The sequence below is a fragment of the Rhinichthys klamathensis genome, unplaced genomic scaffold (genome assembly GCF_029890125.1).
Source record: "Rhinichthys klamathensis goyatoka isolate OS25496 unplaced genomic scaffold, OSU_Roscu_1.1 h1tg000240l_1, whole genome shotgun sequence".
Classification (NCBI taxonomy): Eukaryota; Metazoa; Chordata; class Actinopteri; order Cypriniformes; family Leuciscidae; genus Rhinichthys; species Rhinichthys klamathensis.
This window is the reverse complement of record NW_026606762.1, coordinates 2,200,512-2,217,959: the sequence shown is the minus strand read 5'-3', so window position 1 is coordinate 2,217,959 and position 17,448 is coordinate 2,200,512. Positions and strand designations below refer to the sequence as shown.

The following is a 17,448-nucleotide window of genomic DNA, read 5'->3' as shown; positions in this document are numbered from 1 at the left end:
AGTCACTCAACAGATCAACACGCGCGCGCTTCACTGGCTCTCACTTCTGACTGACTGTCAGACACACACACACACACACACACACACACACACGGAACCGCTGTACTGTACCCGTGCCTTCAATCCCTCACGGACTTATAATGAAAAGTAGGTGCCTTTTACTTATTTTAAATACTTATTTTTAGTATTTATAAGCCTGTATTTTGTGAACAGCCTATTGAATCGCTCTTCCTCTGAGTAGAATCATAACTATCCATTGAGTTCTAATGACAGGTTGTTTCGGTTCAATTTCACCTGCAGAAAGCGATTTTAGCCTATATTACATCGTTGCTGTAAAACGTTTTTAGTCTACAAATATTTTGAAACAGTGCCGCCACAACAAATCGGTGTCAATATAGCCTACGTCTGGTTCATTTATTGATTAGTTAGGCTAAGTTGACGAAGCAAACATGAAAGATTAGCTGTCGTGATCTGATACATATTTTTAGTTTATTCAATGTCAGTAAGCTTAAGTAAAATAGTTTAGTAGGGCATCTCCATATAGAGAGGAAGCTGCTTCTCTTTTTTATTTTTTAAACGTCTGTCTGACGTTTTTTTTTTAAATGAGTTTCATTGTTATTTAATAATCAAACGAATTGTTATTAAGGGCGCAGTTCTAGTTACTTAAAAACAAAGGTTGTTTATTGGCAACCTTTTTATAGCACAACACTTTCTTTACATTGAAAAAAGGTTATATCTTAGCCTATATGTTGTTCACACTAAGAAAAACAGTGGTTGTTTTAATCTTTGGGGAAGCCAACATGGTTTTTCTTTGAAATCTCTGCAAAAACACCATTTGAAATCTTTATTTTTAAGTGTGTATGTCAGTTATTGGACACAGACACACCAGGCACAAGTTCAACAGAGAGAGAGAGGGAGAGAGAGAGAGAGAGAGAGAGAGAGAGAGAGAGAGAGAGAGAGAGAGAGAGAGATGAAGTACAGTGACACCAAAGGTATTCACACACTTAAGCCACACTTAAAATGTCTTAATATCTTAGCATTATAACAACTTTTGTTTAAATTCTAAAATAACATTGTCTAAACAATATTGTTTATAAATTACAACATACTTTTTGTCAAATGTTAGTGGAACATGTCAGTTTCTTAAGGCATCCACTAAAATTGGAGCCAGTTGGTTTTAATTACAAAATTAAAAAGTGAAGAATGGAAATGATCTCTAGCATCATTTGTTTGCAGATGCAAAGACAACGAGACAAGTGTGACTTAAGTATCCAAACTTTTCGGGGTCACTGTGTATAAAAGTATGAAATATTAGTTTTGCACCTATAGGCTACTTCTCTTAATAGAATCACATCCGGTATGAAATCTAAAAAAGCATTATGCTTTTGTCAATTTATATATATATCCATTTCATCTTTTGTTTTGGACCTTCTAATCCTTTTAAAGGGGTGGTTGATTATGATTTCACTTTTTAAACTTTAGTTAGTGTGTAATGTTGCTGTGTTAGCTTAAACAACTTCTCCAAAGTTACAACGCTCAAAGTTCAAAGCTAAGGGAGATATTTGCTGTTAAAGAAATAATTTTTTTTAAGGACTACAACAAACGGCTGGTAGGGACTACACGACATTCCTCACGGGTTAGTGACCTCACCAACCCTAGAATTTACATAAACCCCGCCCCCAGAAACACACAGTCCATGTTGAGAAGAGGAAGAGCTGTTGTAGAAGAGTCTGCTCAAACTGTAGCATCCGTCTTTTCACATGAAATAGAGTGTCACTCTGTATTCGACTTACAACAGTTCCCACACGAGCGATTTTATAGATTATCATGACAGAATATGCGAATTGAAGATACTTAACTCCACATCAGCAACATAAATTCATCAACTAACCATTCAGAAACGTCCTGTTGCATTCTACGTGTTGTCGCTTCTTCGTGAGTCTCTCCATCTTTGTCCGACTCCAGTTTAAACATAAAAGGCAGAACCGTTTCTGACATTTTAGAGCATGTCTGCGTGAGGTAATTGGAGCTGCTAACACACACACACACACACACACACACACACACACACACACACACACACACACACACACACACAAGCTCTTGAAGCTCCGCCCTCTGTACCGGGAGCAGCAGCTCATTTGCATTTAAAGGGACACACCAAAAATGACTCGAAAAGAGACAATTTTAACATGCTGTAAAAAATTATCTGAATATTATTTTGAGCTAAAACTTCACACACGCACTCTGGGGACATCAGAGACTTATTTTACATATTGTAAAAAGGGGCATTATACCACCCCTTTGAGACTCGTATCTTTTGATGAGAGAGAGTTAGAGAGAGAGAGAGAGAGAGAGAGGGAGTGAGAAGGAGGAGGTAGAGAGATGAATGATTGGTTGTTCTCAGTGTGAGAAAGATAATACTCCTTTTTTTCTTCAATGAATCAGTGGCTCGTTCAGTAACCTGCACATGAACTTGTGTGAAGTTTAGTAGATTTTACACCACTTGATTTTCACAGTTTTCTTTGTCAAGATCTCAGTGAGACTTTTAGAAATATAATCCAGACAGTGAATATTGGAAAGCGGTAAATTCACCCTTTGGATATTCGACACATTTTCACCTTTTGGACTTTAAACACAGAATTGTTTACGCTCAACCTGAAGTTTGCTTTTTGGAGATGACAATCAAGCTAAATATTGACGTTCTTCTGATCAATGTAGTCATCTCAGTAACAAAAGACCATTGAAGAACCTTTAGTTTTAAGATTTGACATTTATAATTTGACATACTGTTTAAAGATTTAACCATAAATAGTATTATGATGGATTTTAACTGTGGCACTGTAGTTACAGTTATTTATGAAACAACATAATGCATAATCACAATGTCTATTATTTAAGATTATCTTTATGATGCTTTATAAATAGACTTCAAGTAAAGGGTTCATGCAGTTTAACTCTGGTAAAGGCCTGTGGGTTTTGTGATTCAACTTCCTCTGCGGATGACCAATAAATGCATGTCTTACCTCATAAGATGATTCACACTTGTTAATAAAAAAGCAGATTTTTTTTTTTTGGAATCTAATTATGAAAAGTAAAAACAATGCTATTAATCATGCCATAAAAAAGTTATTCCGTCAGAGGAATTCAATCTGTAAGTACCAGATTCATGTTTTTGCACGCCCACAAAATGAACCAGCATATTGTATAAATGATATGATTACATACAGCCCTATTACAAACGCATTGAGGTGCATTCCTATTACAGTCCACATAGCATTCAACAGACAGTGAGACAGATAAACGTTCATTGCATTTTTATTTAAACCACCTTTTCTGTCTGGTTGGGTGGAATTTCCTCAATAACGGTCAGTGCATTTGGCCACTGTAGAGCAGCAGTGCTGAATCCGTCTAGATCAGACACTGACAAGCTCACTCTGCCAGTTGTGTGTCCTGGACACTATGTACTCCAACACCCTCATTTGTCAGAAGTTAGTCCATGTGTTACTGTTAAATAAGGAATTTTTACTGAGGAGCTTTGCCATGTTGATATAAGCACAAAAATAGTGTGGAAAGAATGCTTTTTTGGCAAGACATGAAGCCAATCATGTTGTACATATATATATATATATATATATATATTGATATTGGGAATCTGTTATACTTAGAAATTTGTTTTTATACTCTGTGTAAATACGCTGGCCAATGATGTCCCCTTATTTGGTGTGTTAAAAAAAAGGCAGTTGGTGAACCTTGTTTTGCACTTTCTACCTATTATATTTTTAATACCTAGTGATTTAAACAAACCCCTAAAACTACATATTACACTTTAGTGTGTTTGTCCTGTGACATGGATAATGGAAGGAATAATTGATTAGGATGTAAGGAATAATTGACTAATACTACTGTTTGTTCGCTTCTACTACATTATCCAGTAGCGGCCTTTGTTATGTTTTGCCCGTTTCACTTAAAACAGGACATGCAACAGAACAGGCCTCTGCTTGCACTTGCACTAGTTCTTTGTCAGATTTTTGTCCTTAAAATGTTGTGTGTCGGACTTATTTCTTACGCATCTCATCCCAAGCCTCCGTCGCCAATCCCAAAACATCGTTTTAGAGCTAGTAAGGAAGGCCTTGAGACACTACCTGAAATCAATTGGCGAAGTGATATGGAACTGTAATGCGGTCAAAACCTGCCTGGAACTACTTCAGTTGTGCATTTCCTAAAAAACAATTGCACACATCAAAGCAGCACTAAGTAGGAATTCCGTTTTTGTCAAACAGCGACCCCTAGAGTCGCTGTGGAGTACTTGTACTGTCGTGAATATCACTCACGCAGAGATGGCTCGCACTCACGGCCGGATCCCTCCCCCTGTACACCGGTACCTGTTCAGTAGGATGGACGCTGTAACGAGTGGAAATAAGGTATGGCCCCTTTAAGAGCTGCGCGCGCCCTGTTTAACTGTCGGCAGTCTGTATTGTATGTGCGCCTCGAACACCACATGTATACGGCGCCGGGTTATTTCTGTTTGATGCTCATTTTATCAGAATTTTATCAGATCTGTTTTTTGCCGTAAAGCAATTCGTTACCTCGCGAGACCTGATATCACACGATACTTCCTAACACTGAGGCCGGCGGCTCGCCCGCCCAAAGTTGCAAGGGTGGTTTTGCGGCTCACAGGCACCAGGGGGGTGCGAGACGACCACCATTCAACACGAAATCAGTAATATAAACATTACAATGACTCCAAAGCTGTCCTGTTAAGGTTAAAAAGTTACTTAGTTCACCTTTAAATGCTCGTCAGCCAATCAGAATCAAGCTTTCAACAGCCCTGTAGTATAAAGCTTGAATAATACGGCTTGTTGAGAGAGTTGTGGGATTTCTTTTCTAAGCAATCAGTTACAATTTCGAATCCCACATTGAAGGAGGGATGTGAGGCATATCTAGGGACCAGAAAAGAGTCAGTAAGCAATCACCTGGCAAAGTCCTAATAACCACCTTAGCATCCATCTAGTAACATTAAAACTGAAAAAAAAAAAAAAGTTAAAACTGTTGGCATGTATTTGGTTTTTGGTGTTTCATGAGCCATTGAAAGTGTTCTGTTGCAAGTCCTCTCAGTGTTGGATTGAAAGTGCATTTACTGGTAGCTCTGTCTCAGTTTGTAATTAGTGGTTTTCAACAAAGCTTGATTTAAACATGAGTTTGCTGCTCAGGGAGTTTGTAAACGGTTTCTAAACTGCAGTCGGTTACACTATATAAGCCATATACTAAAATAAAAACAGTGCTTCTCTATGAACTCATCATCAACTAGCACAGTAAATTGTTTTAATACAATCATGCTCAACAAAATATTTAGGGTCTCCGTGGCAACTGGATCAAAAAACATGACGTAGCACGTCAAGCTGGAGCCGTGTTTTAGATTAGACCTGTGAACTTTCCTTTTCCACTGTAAAAGCACCTTTCCATGAGTCCATGTTTCCTGTTCAGCGTCTTCCAGGTGGGTGAATATGTGCATGACTCTATTCAAAAATATAATGAAGTCTCATTAATAAGCATATGTTCAGATGGCATGTTGAGGAACTGACAATTACTTTGGTAAAAAAACAAAAGCTTTTGATTCAACGTGAACGATACACAAAACCATCAACACGAATGTTATCTGCCTATTTACTTACATGTTCCTAGTCTTAATCACTTCAATGTTTTCTACAGAATTCCATTTTAGTATTCAAATTTGGAATATATTTGATTAAATATCATGTATTGTGCTCATTTAAATAGGCCAGTATGGTTTATCCCAAGTTTTTTGTTCTCCACTACTGTCACCTGTCACCTAAACATTGTAAGGGAACTGCGGGGGGTTCGCCAGTTGATGACAAGCTAATAATTAATTAAACTGAATGTAAAATCATGAGGCTGCACAATTTATCAAAATAAAATAGAATTTGCAATATAGCTTAGTGTGATTAAACTGCACGGTTCACATTAAATGGTGCTTTTTAAAAACTCCATCTCTATATGTGCTGTGAGTATAATGTGCATTTTTTTAAATGCAATATGTGCTTTATTTATACATAATTTTGCATAAACATTTCTGTGGACAGAAGTTTACAGAATTTCACCAGTATTCCTCCAAAATAAAAACTTGGGGATTTGAAATGTTAATAGCTTGAGGGTTTTTGAACATTTCAAAGTGAAGAATTTATCATTTTTTTTATTTTATAGTACAACTATAATTTACAACAGTAATATATTTGTCTTTATTTATGTCTTTTTTAATTAGAGTTACTAATAAGAAATACCCTGAAAGAGGTCTAGAGTTAGTTTCAGCAGCAGCGAGATGAAATGTCGTATTAAAATTGCCATATCCGAGTCCGACAATACAATCGCAATATAATTTTTTTGTGTTGTGCAGCCCTGTATTTTAAGGGATAGTTCACCCAAAAATGAAAATTCTGTTATTATTTACCCCCATGTCGTTCCAAACCCGTAAGAACACAAATGAAAGATATATTTAATGAAATCAGCGCTATTTTATAGTGATTCGTGTAGAACTCGTACCCAAGAGCTCCACATTGTGCAGTGCTCTACAAGGTGAGCTACCGAACAAGTTTACTACATCTGAAAATGGAGCTGGTTATGTGATACAAATGTGACCGAATTTTCATTTTTTGGTGAACTAACCCTTTAAATAAAAACAAAAAAAATCAAAATATAACATTTACTGAAAAAAAAAAGAGACCTGCATGTCATGTGACCATTAACCAACGTAAGACAACCGTGAATATATATACAGTCCCTCCAGTTTTTCGCGATTCTGCGATCGCTGAATACAACGCAAAATCAACAAAATGTCGCATTTTTTTTGCGATCCTGCATAATTCCTAATTTAACCGCAAAATAATCACAAAAATTAAAAAAATGACCTCATAAAACATTAAATTATAATCACTCAATTGAAATGTATCTAGTTAAAGTTTCAATGCATTTTTACGTGGATACAGATGTTGCGCACGCGTGATGTCTGTGAGCGGTCTGTCAGAAACATGGCGAAAGAAAATGCGTCTCTCCTGCCCTCTCACATAACCGCCCAGGTTTCCATTGGGATACGGCAAACTTATTAACGCATTTAACATGATTGAATGACATAACAAAAAGTATGATATGCTCGATGGTACTAAAAAGAATTCTTAAAAGCGCAGCATACCGTGAAAGAGAACTAATTTCAGCCAGTCGAGTGACAGTCTGTCTCTGACTGCAAGCGTGTGTGTGTGTGTGTGTGTGTGTGTGTGACTGACTGACTGACTGCGTGTCACCGCCTGTCGGCCTAGTTAGAAAATTGAATTCTCTTTATAGCGCTTGAACAAATACACATAGCTACAATTACTTCAAAATATTAATCTTGGCAAGTATTTATGTAAAACAATCAGTAATAACTGATTGGGACGTTTGTCATTACTGTAGTAGGTCTTAAAGTGACAGTAACCTAATTTACCTGCTGTTGTCAGTGTTGTTAATATTATTCAAGCAAGCAACAACAATAGGCTACAGCACAATTTTAAAAAAAGAATTTGATTAGACCAAATAAACAAGCTTTATGCAATTTGTTTGTCATTTGTGTCATGTATGACTATTGTGCATCTGACATAATACTATTATGGTAAATGTGATGTCCTAATTATAAAATATAAAAATCGCAAATTTTTTCACAAATTTCTGGAAATTACCACCACAAAATCAGTCATTTTGATCGCAAAAATCACACAAAAAAATCGTGAAATCCTGGAGGGACTGTATATACAAACGTGTTGTTAAAATATTGAGATATGAACTTAAAATCTCAGGGGTACTTCAAGCACTTAAAGCTCCAGTCGGCAAGTCTGGCAGATTGAGTGGATTTAGGAAAATTTTGAATGTTTACAACTCTCATGCCCCTCCCCCACTATCAACGGATACCCTCCCACCCAGTTCATGCTCGTCAGTGCGTGTGCACCAGATTTTCAGTGAACGCCAGGACTCTCAAGTGTCACGCATTGAGCGTGACAGTCACTCATTTCGGTCTTTTGTCACGCTCTCCCGCCACACATTGTATTTCTCACGCTGAAAAACTATTTGAAATATATTTAATATGCCGCAGCGCCCAAAACTCTGGCCGCACCGCTCTCACTGTGGAACCGGCATGAATCAAGCGCGTTTCCTCTGGTGTTGTTCGTCGAGCTACACAATAGCCAATCAGAAAATAGCACTATTGTATCTGGGTAAGATTTAACGCAACAACCAATGACAAAAATGTATCCAACCCCCCGTCGGCTGGGTGTCACTCTTACCTGTCTTCAAAACTTGAGAGCCCTGGAACGCGCCCGTCTCATCAGCATCCATCAACACCATGGAGTATTTGGAGGTATGCTGTCCTGGCTAATCTACCGATAGATTGCAATTGCTAACGTCATTTATACTCTAAATGAGCGTACTTGATTTTCCGCCATCACTCTTCGTTACTGCGCGAACTTCCGCGAACTTCAGGCGTGTGCATGTGTGATTGTAACGTGCGCGAGGGGTGGCGTGTGCCCGATCTGTGATTGACAGTCATATCTCACACCCCCCTGCGCTGATTGGACCCGATGATCCGAGAGCTGTGGATTTTTGCAAAACAAATAACACGCTCCAGGTGGAGTTAGAAGCTCGGGTTTTTTTCTAAAACCACTTTATTTATGTTGTTCTGTCAGATTATAGTGTCGATTTCACTGAATATGATCAAAAAAATGTTGCCGACGGCAGCTTTAAAGCAGCACTAAGTAGGAATTCCGTTTTTGTCAAACAGCGACCCCTAGAGTCGCTGTGTTGTACTTGTACAGTCGTGAATATCACTCACGCAGAGATGGCTCGCACTCACGGCCGGATCCCCTCCCCCTGTACACCGGTACCTGTTCAGTAGGATGGACGCTGTACCGAGTGGAAATAAGGTATGGCCCCTTTAAGAGCTGCCCGCGCCCTGTTTAACTGTCGGCAGTCTGTATTGTATGTGCGCCTCGAACACCACATGTATACGGCGCCGGGTTATTTCTGTCTGATGCTCATTTTAGCAGAATTTTATCAGATTTGCCCGCCGGCCCAAAGTTGCAAGGGTGGTTTTGCGGCTCACAGGCACCAGGGGGGTGCGAGACGACCACCATTCAACACGAAATCAGTAATATAAACATTACAATGACTCCAAAGCTGTTCGGTTAAGGTAAAAAAGTTACTTAGTTCATCTTTAAAGGTCCCGTATTATGCCCCTTTTCACAAGATGTAAAATAAGTCTCTGATGTCCCCAGAGTGTGTATGTGAAGTTTCAGCTCAAAATACCCAACAGATCATTTTTTACAGCATGTTTAAATTGTCATTTTTTGGGGCTCAGAAAAACGCGCTGTTTTAGTGTGTGCCCTTTAAATGCAAATAAGCTGCTGCTGCCGGCACAGGGGGCGGAGCTTCATGAGCTCGCGCTCAGTCTCTCAGGACAATTTCATCTCACGGAATGATGATAATATCAGAAACTCTCAGTAACGGTGTTCATTTCGAGTCGGACAATAATGCCTACAGAGTCAGAGTGCTGTATAGAGATGGAACAGGTACAGTTTAGTAGTTTAATTACGGTTATTATAACGTATTTGTCATCTGCTTGTATGTATCCATTATTTATTAATAGCCTACAAGTCTGCTGTTTCGGACCAGGTCCGAATGATGATCAAACATATACTGATGAGTTTAATAAAGTTTATTGTACATCACACAAAAGATGAAGCGTCAGTTTTACTTCCGAAAATCACCGTAAGAGCTGAGTTTATAAGAAGTGCGCAAGTTGAGGGAGCATTCCTGTGGGCGGACGTTAGTCAAAAAACTGTTCTACTGACGTCATTAAAGAAGGAAGTAGAGGGATGTAGTCCAAACGGGCCGTTCGATGTAGGCGACTTCTGTTAAATAAAATATCTCGCTTGGCATTGAACTTTGAGCTTTATAATTTTACAGATATTATTTATACTCTAACAACAACATTACACACTAACTAAAGTTTGAAACATGGGATCACGAAGAACGGGACCTTTAAACAAGTAAAAAAGTTTGGAAACCCCTGTCCTAAGACTGTGAATGTACATGATCCCTCATTTACAAGAATGTGATTGGGACATCTATATGATTGGGACGGCATCAAAGGTATGCTGACATGTACTGGTCTCCGGGGCCACAGTGAGGAGCCACAGTGGGCTTCAGGCGGCCTGTAACAGGTAGCGGTTGTTCTGCATGGCCATGTGTTTTTCTTTTCTCCTGGAACACGAGAGCTGTCTATTCTGAGCCCCAATTCTTTTGCCTTACTATTTCTGCCCTGCTGTAATGCAAGTTGATCCTCAGAGCCCATCATAGGACGCTTATGTAATTTTATGTCAATGCTTGTCCTGACTGGGGACATGCGGTTGATCAGAGCACTTATTATTACGTGTCAGAATCAAGTGCTGCCTTGTTGGAAATACTGCAAAATATTACGTTGCGACTCATTCAAAGTGAAATGTCCAGTGAGTGGCGCTAAAAGCAAGTTCAGTTTTATCCAAAACAGACGAAAGTGAATCCGCCAACATTTTATTACGTTGAATGTTGTACGTATAATGGCAGTTTGGAAATTAAATATCCAGTGAGTGGCGATAAAAGGTTAATGCTCTATCGCATTTGAAAATAACATAGGCCTATTCCTACACTAAACCCGACCCTAAACCTAACCGATAGTGTTAACAAAATCAAGTGAGAGATAAAAATGCATTTGTTGCTGCTGCTGTAGAGCAAGTACGGGACTTGCTACTGCCAATAATACACACACCACACACTGCTGTGAGCAAGTAAGACATGCTGCTGCTCTACAATATAGTGTACATGATGAATTACCCGTAGCAGATCTATACAGGTGGAGCTGGGGAAGGTGGAGGGTTTCTGAAGGTATTTGAATGTAGAGCAGCGAGCTCATTGGCTACTGATACAGCAGGAACCAATCAGCTGTGCCCTATAGAGTATGATGTGATTCCAAGCAGTTTGTGTAATAAACAAATACGTTTTTTAATAAAAACCATTAGTTTTTTCACTTTTAATATTATTAAGCACATTTTTGTCCAAATTATCATTACTGTAATGGTACATTCATCATATTCACTAATTCGAAACCACACCGTGAAGGAATGAGGCTTATAAAACTATTTGTATAATCATCTGTGCAAATGGTTATTCTCCAGAGTGCTTTGCCAAACTTACATGAGTGTCCTAAGATAAATTTCCTATTTTAAAGAGCCAGGCGACCTCTAAGACGGCCCGCAGCTGCTCCGTCTCGCACTCTCACTTCTGTGTGAATTAATGACTTTCTCATGAGACGTTCACCGAGGCCACTTAGATAACACGCTGTTTGTACTTCTGTCCAAGACGGCTTCCTTTTGTTTTGGCAGTCGTTCGTGAAGCAATGCCTTTACTGTGAGTATGAGACACTGGGAGTGTGTTTGCTGCACTGGGGAAAGGTTAAGCCCGTGAGGGATGCTGGGAAACATTGTTTTCTGAGATTGCCATGCAGTTAGCAGGCGCAATGTCTGCGTATCGGATGGGGGTTCCTTCCTGGTTTTCTTTGTATAGGGTGGCAATTAACAATTACATTTAGCTCCCAGCTTTCCCTCTGTTTCCTCACTGACATCAGCTTCCTTTTGTTTGGTCTGATAGCGGGAAGCTCTCCACTCTCTCGCAACAACAGCAGGCTGCACGCTTCATGCCTGGGATCTGTTTTTCTAGCAGCCATTTGCTTTTCGCTGCTGGACTGTGTCTTATTGGACTCTGTCCCCTATAAAAACATATAAGGCTTTCATGATAATAAAGGGGTGTGGAAACAACTTAATCAAATTGGCTCCAAACGTGAAAACTAAATTAGTGTCTCATATATGAATAATAGAAAAGCGATTTAGTGATGCCAAAGCATTTCAATCGCCCCCTGGTGGCTGGCTGCAGTATAGGTAATAAACCCCACCCTCTCCATGTCTAAAATAAAGTGGTTCAGCAGGTATGACGCCACTTTGTAGGCCAACCGGCAGTTAGCATCACGCTGGTTCCCTCGGCAAAAACCCAATAGGATTTTCCCATAGGCTTTTGGATTATCGCTAAAAACAAGCTCTGTGATTAACAAAAGTTTATTAAACTTGCACGTTATGTCCATCAAGATAATTATAACAGATGAACACAACTTTTATAAAGTTTGAAGCCTAAATGCAGTCGCCAGAAGCAAAAAGCTAAAGGTAGGCTATAAACGAACTACACAACGGTCACATGACTTCAGGGTCACCATCACTGAGCTTCCGACAACTCTTTCAGTTTTTATCTAAAAACATTTTCCCAGAAAGTTTGAGTTAGAATAGTGTATAAGCACGTTATAAGCATAATAATGCTGTATCTCCTCGACAGCGTCTGTAGTCACATTTAGCCACTTATTAGCAACCGCCTTTTTCAAGACACGTAACGGCTTCAAAAAATCACGAGTGGGGTAATATGTCGTAGAATAAAAGGTAAAAGTTTTGAGCTTGTGTTCACCACAGACCTTATATCAGCCATTTAACCAAAACCCCATTCAAAATACCCATTGACTTCAGGACGATGGAACCGTAAGTGCTAAAATGCTAACTCGCTTCCACGTTTTGACCTACGAAGTGATATCATACCTGCACCACTCTATGGGGTGCAAGCTAAACAAAAAAAAATCCAATTACACCAAGACTTCAACAACAAAAAATCCCCCTAAAAATTCCAAAGATGGTTATTGTCAGTTTAGGTAGTTCTTTTCACGCTGATGTATGTTTAAATGTTCGTTTTGCCATTAAGATTGGGTGTAATACTTCGTTTGTGTGTAACGATGTAACGGGAGTGTGAGCAGGACCTTGATACCACGGCTCCACCTCACGATCACTACTGTGGAGACCCAAATGACTCAATCGGCAACGACCGTTTCTGGGATATTTTGGCTTTAATTTTCTGCAGTGTAAGGAAGTGATGGTAGTCAATGGTAAACCCTAATGCTAAGTAATTAATTGTATTTAGCAGTTAAAAACACAATAATACAAATTAGACTATTTGTTGATAGACACCACCATTGCAATAACATAATAGCGGTAATTCAATCATTCTCGTTATCCTTTTGATGATGCATGATGGGAACTGAGCCCCACACCCTAAACCATGTAGTGCAATCAAATTGACTTAACTTACTCAATATTTCAAGTTAAGCGCAATTCGCCTTTGGCTAAGCCACACCCTAGAATGTAGATTGACCAATCACAGCGCAGCCAAGAACGAGCTCCCACAGAGGTCCGACACTTTTTCACAGCGCTCCATTGACTTTAACACAGGCGTCTCATATTTTTGGTCTCGGCAGGCTATTATACCGTCGTAGTTTTATCAAAAATATGGTTAAACGTTGTGCCTGGGGCATTTGTAACACAGATACGCGTTTCCCAGAGAGGTTGAAGGGGTGTGCGTTTTTTTCCCTTCCCAAAACCGAAGTCAAATCCTGACAAGTGTCGTCTAGCACACGCTGCTAATAAATACAACGTTATACTCGCGTAGTCTGTTTGCTGTGTAATAACGATTATAGAAGTGAATAGAGACCTCCAGCTTTGAATGAACAGTGTTGCTCCTTGATATTGTTAGTCCCAGCCTCCGTCTCGATTAGTAGGATATGCGGTGGTTCATTTTTTGACTGTGACCGGTATGCTTTTGCCTCTATTTGGATCCCTTGTTGTTCCTTGCGTTTCACCTGTATGTCGTGAATATAGCCTTCGAACGTATATTGCAGCCCTTTTGCCTACTTCTATTGAACACTTTATTTGCTGCTTTATAAAAGTTTGATAAAATTCCAGCAGGAAGAGCTGTCACAGCATAAGCCATGTTGATACCAGAGCCCAGATGAAGTTTGTTTGTCGGACGTAGCAACAGTAACTAAGGGGGGCGGGGCTTAGCCAAAGGCGAATTAATGCACTTGTACGGTACAAAACGAAAACCTCACGGTGAGGATAAGAGACTTCTTTCAAAAACATTTAAAAATCGAATTTTTACTGATATATAATGCTCATTGTAGTTGGTTCATAATACACAACTTAAAATGTATTAGTGCATAGAAATGGATGCCGTCTGAGGCTCTTGCTTTTGGTGTTATTATTGTGGGATATATTTAACATTAAAGGGCAGACTTAACAGTATTTTAAAAAGTGCACTGCCACAATTATTCCCAGTAATGTTTTTTCCCCGTGTGCAGACCATGTGCGCACATTTAACTGGAGTTCTGTGGGCTAGTGCCGTCTGCCCGCACTGGCCCTTTCCATTCGGTCAGATCGTGAAGTCATGGTATGTAAGTCAGCACAATGAGGATTCAGCTGAAAGAGCAAACGGAGGGGACAGTATTCACTGCCCAAGAGGAATGCCTCAACAGATGGATCTAATAGCCATTTTCCTCCATCCATGAAGCCTGACAGTCGCTCAGTTATAGTTATTGACACATTTTAATTTAGCTTTCCAAGCGGACATACTAAAAAGGCCACGTATAGTTGCCTTGGGTTTGGATGCTGTAGATGCTATTGAGGTGAAGCGGTTGCATGTTTATGATGCTTTAACACAAGCTTTTCTGTAATTAAATAATTCAGCTGAACGTCTCAGGCTATGTCAGATTAGCATACCACCATTAGTATTTTTACTATTTCTGCAGTATGCGTACTGTGCACATTTTGCATTGAACACCTGGATTACCTGTACATTACAACAGAGATACAACAATACATTTTGATTTTGGGAGAAGTAAAAAATTCAGGATGGTCCAACCAGCAATATGTTATTCTTTACTCAAGGGTTACACCACATGACATTTTTAGACTCATTAGATGTAAACTTTTTTTGAGAAGTTTTTCAAAATTGAATAAAAACTACATGAATGCAAAAAGTACAAAGAATAACTTGGCACAAATTCGATTTTTAAAACCTTTATTTTTCATTATCGTATACACTGATTGTCGTTGAGCTTTTACACAGAAATCAAAAGTATTTTATTTCCAAGATGAACTGGATGCAACCTATTCAATTAAACATGCAACATAACACAGTTTGAATGATTTACCATTCTTCAGAATTCATATTCAGAAGGATAGAACTTAAAATCTTTTTGGCTGTCTGTAGATCACATGCTTTGATAACTTTGTAATGCAGTGAGAGCATTACATCTTAATCCAGTAGGTTTCATAAGACAAACCAGTAAGTTTAAGTTGTTTGCAGCCTCGTATTTTTCGGTTGCCGTCCAGTGTGGAGTCTCTGCAGAGCCTGTTCTCGTATCATGTAAATAAGAGTGTAGAGGTGTGGTCTGATGGACAGCTATGTTCGGCGTCTGGAATGCAGTGAACGCGAGCATTAGCGCGTCTGTCTCCAGAGGGAGTTCGTCTAACACCCACATGACAAGAGCTGACACATCCCCTCTCTTAGTCCACCGTTAGCAAAACAGAGTCCTAAAAACACACCGGCACTGAGATCTGGCCTGCCTAGAACTGCCACCGTTCCCCATAATGCTGACTGAATTGTGCCTCACTGTAGAAGTGGATATTTGACTGCAAGTTTATAATAGTATTAATGATATTTATATACAAGGAGCGAGAGAGAGAGAGAGAGAGAGAGAGGGAAGGACTTTATGGAAGCACTGAAATATTCAGGTAATTGCAGAGATACATTCACTCCTGCCCATATTTCAGCTCCATGTCTATTTTTAAAGCAGTAGTTCACCTGAGAATTACAGTTTGGTTTTCATTTACTCATCCTCATGTTGTTCAAAACATGTATTTTTGTGCTAGTACCTTGACTGGTTTGTACCTTTAAACTAAGAGTGAATAGAGCCTGCTTTAACTTCGCTATTTTTAGTTATTGCCGCCTTAACTTCAACACAAGAGACATTTTCTTCACACACAGCATGAGTTACACGTTTCGTTTGATTGACAGGATATAATTGGCCCTTATCATTGGCTGTTTTTTATGGAAGCTTGTTTCCGCCACAGAATGAAAAATAAAAAAGGTAATTGCGACTTTTTTTCTCACAATTGCGAGTTTACATCTCGCAATTCTGACTTTATTTCTCAGGATTGCGAGATATAAAGTCAGAATTGCGTGATATAAAATCGCAATTGCGTGTTATAAAGTCAGAATTGCGTGATATAAAGTCGCAATTGCGTGTTGTACAGTCAGAATTGCGTGAAATAAAGTCGCAATTGCGTGTTATAAAGTCAGAATTGCGAGATATAAAGTCAGAATTGATTGATATAAAGTCGCAATTGCGTGTAATAAAGTCAGAATTGCGTGATATAAAGTGGCAATTGCGTGTTATAAAGTCAGAATTGCGAGATATAAAGTCAGAATTGATTGATATAAAGTGGCAATTGCGTGTAATAAAGTCAGAATTGCGTGATATAAAGTGGCAATTGCGTGTTATAAAGTCAGAATTGCGTGATATAAAGTGGCAATTGCGTGTTATAAAGTCAGAATTGCGAGATATAAAGTCAGAATTGATTGATATAAAGTCGCAATTGCGTGTAATAAAGTCAGAATTGCGTGATATAAAGTGGCAATTGCGTGTTATAAAGTCAGAATTGCGAGATATAAAGTGGCAATTGCGTGTAATAAAGTCAGAATTGCGTGATATAAAGTGGCAATTGCGTGTTATAAAGTCAGAATTGCGTGATATAAAGTGGCAATTGCGTGTTATAAAGTCAGAATTGATTGATATAAAGTCGCAATTGCGTGTAATAAAGTCAGAATTGCGTGATATAAAGTGGCAATTGCGTGTTATAAAGTCAGAATTGATTGATATAAAGTCAAAATTGCGTGTTGTAAAGTCAGAATTGTGAGATATAAACTATTCTGAGGGGAAAAAAGTATTTTTCCCCCTTAGAATTGGCCTGATAACTCGCAATTGCGAGTTTATATCTCACAATTCTGAGAAAAGATGTCAGAATTTCGAGATATAAACTCGCAATTATGTGTTATAAAGTCAGAATTGCGAGATGTAAACTCGCAATTGTGAGATAAAAAGTCTTTTTTTCTCGCAATTGCGACTTTATTTCTCATAATTGCGACTTTATATCTCGCAATTGCCACTTTATTTCTCAGAATTGCGACTTTATTTCTCACAATTCTGACTTCATATCTCGCTATTGTGAGAAAAAAAGTCGAATTTAAAAAAAAAAAAAACATTATTCAGTGGCGGAAACAAGCTTCCATAGTTTTTAAATAATCGGCTGATGGTCGATAGTAAAAATAATAGATTTTATCGGCTGATAACATTGGTGCATCCCTAGTTAAAACAGCAATTCCGATTTTATGTTGACAATACAAATCACACACCCCTTTCAAGCTCTCAAAAGACAACAAAGCACC

General features: G+C 38.8%; 1 protein-coding gene across 13 annotated transcripts in view; it reads left to right on the top strand.

Moving 5' to 3' along the window:
• The window catches only part of mical2a (microtubule associated monooxygenase, calponin and LIM domain containing 2a), an 84,230-nt gene continuing 66,782 nt past the window's right edge, over positions 1-17,448 (top strand). For all 13 annotated transcript variants that reach the window (XR_008808856.1, XM_056265811.1, XM_056265820.1 and 10 more), the window contains exon 1: positions 1-147. The gene's annotated coding sequence lies outside the window, so the exon portion shown is untranslated. The remainder of the gene's footprint in view (positions 148-17,448) is intronic.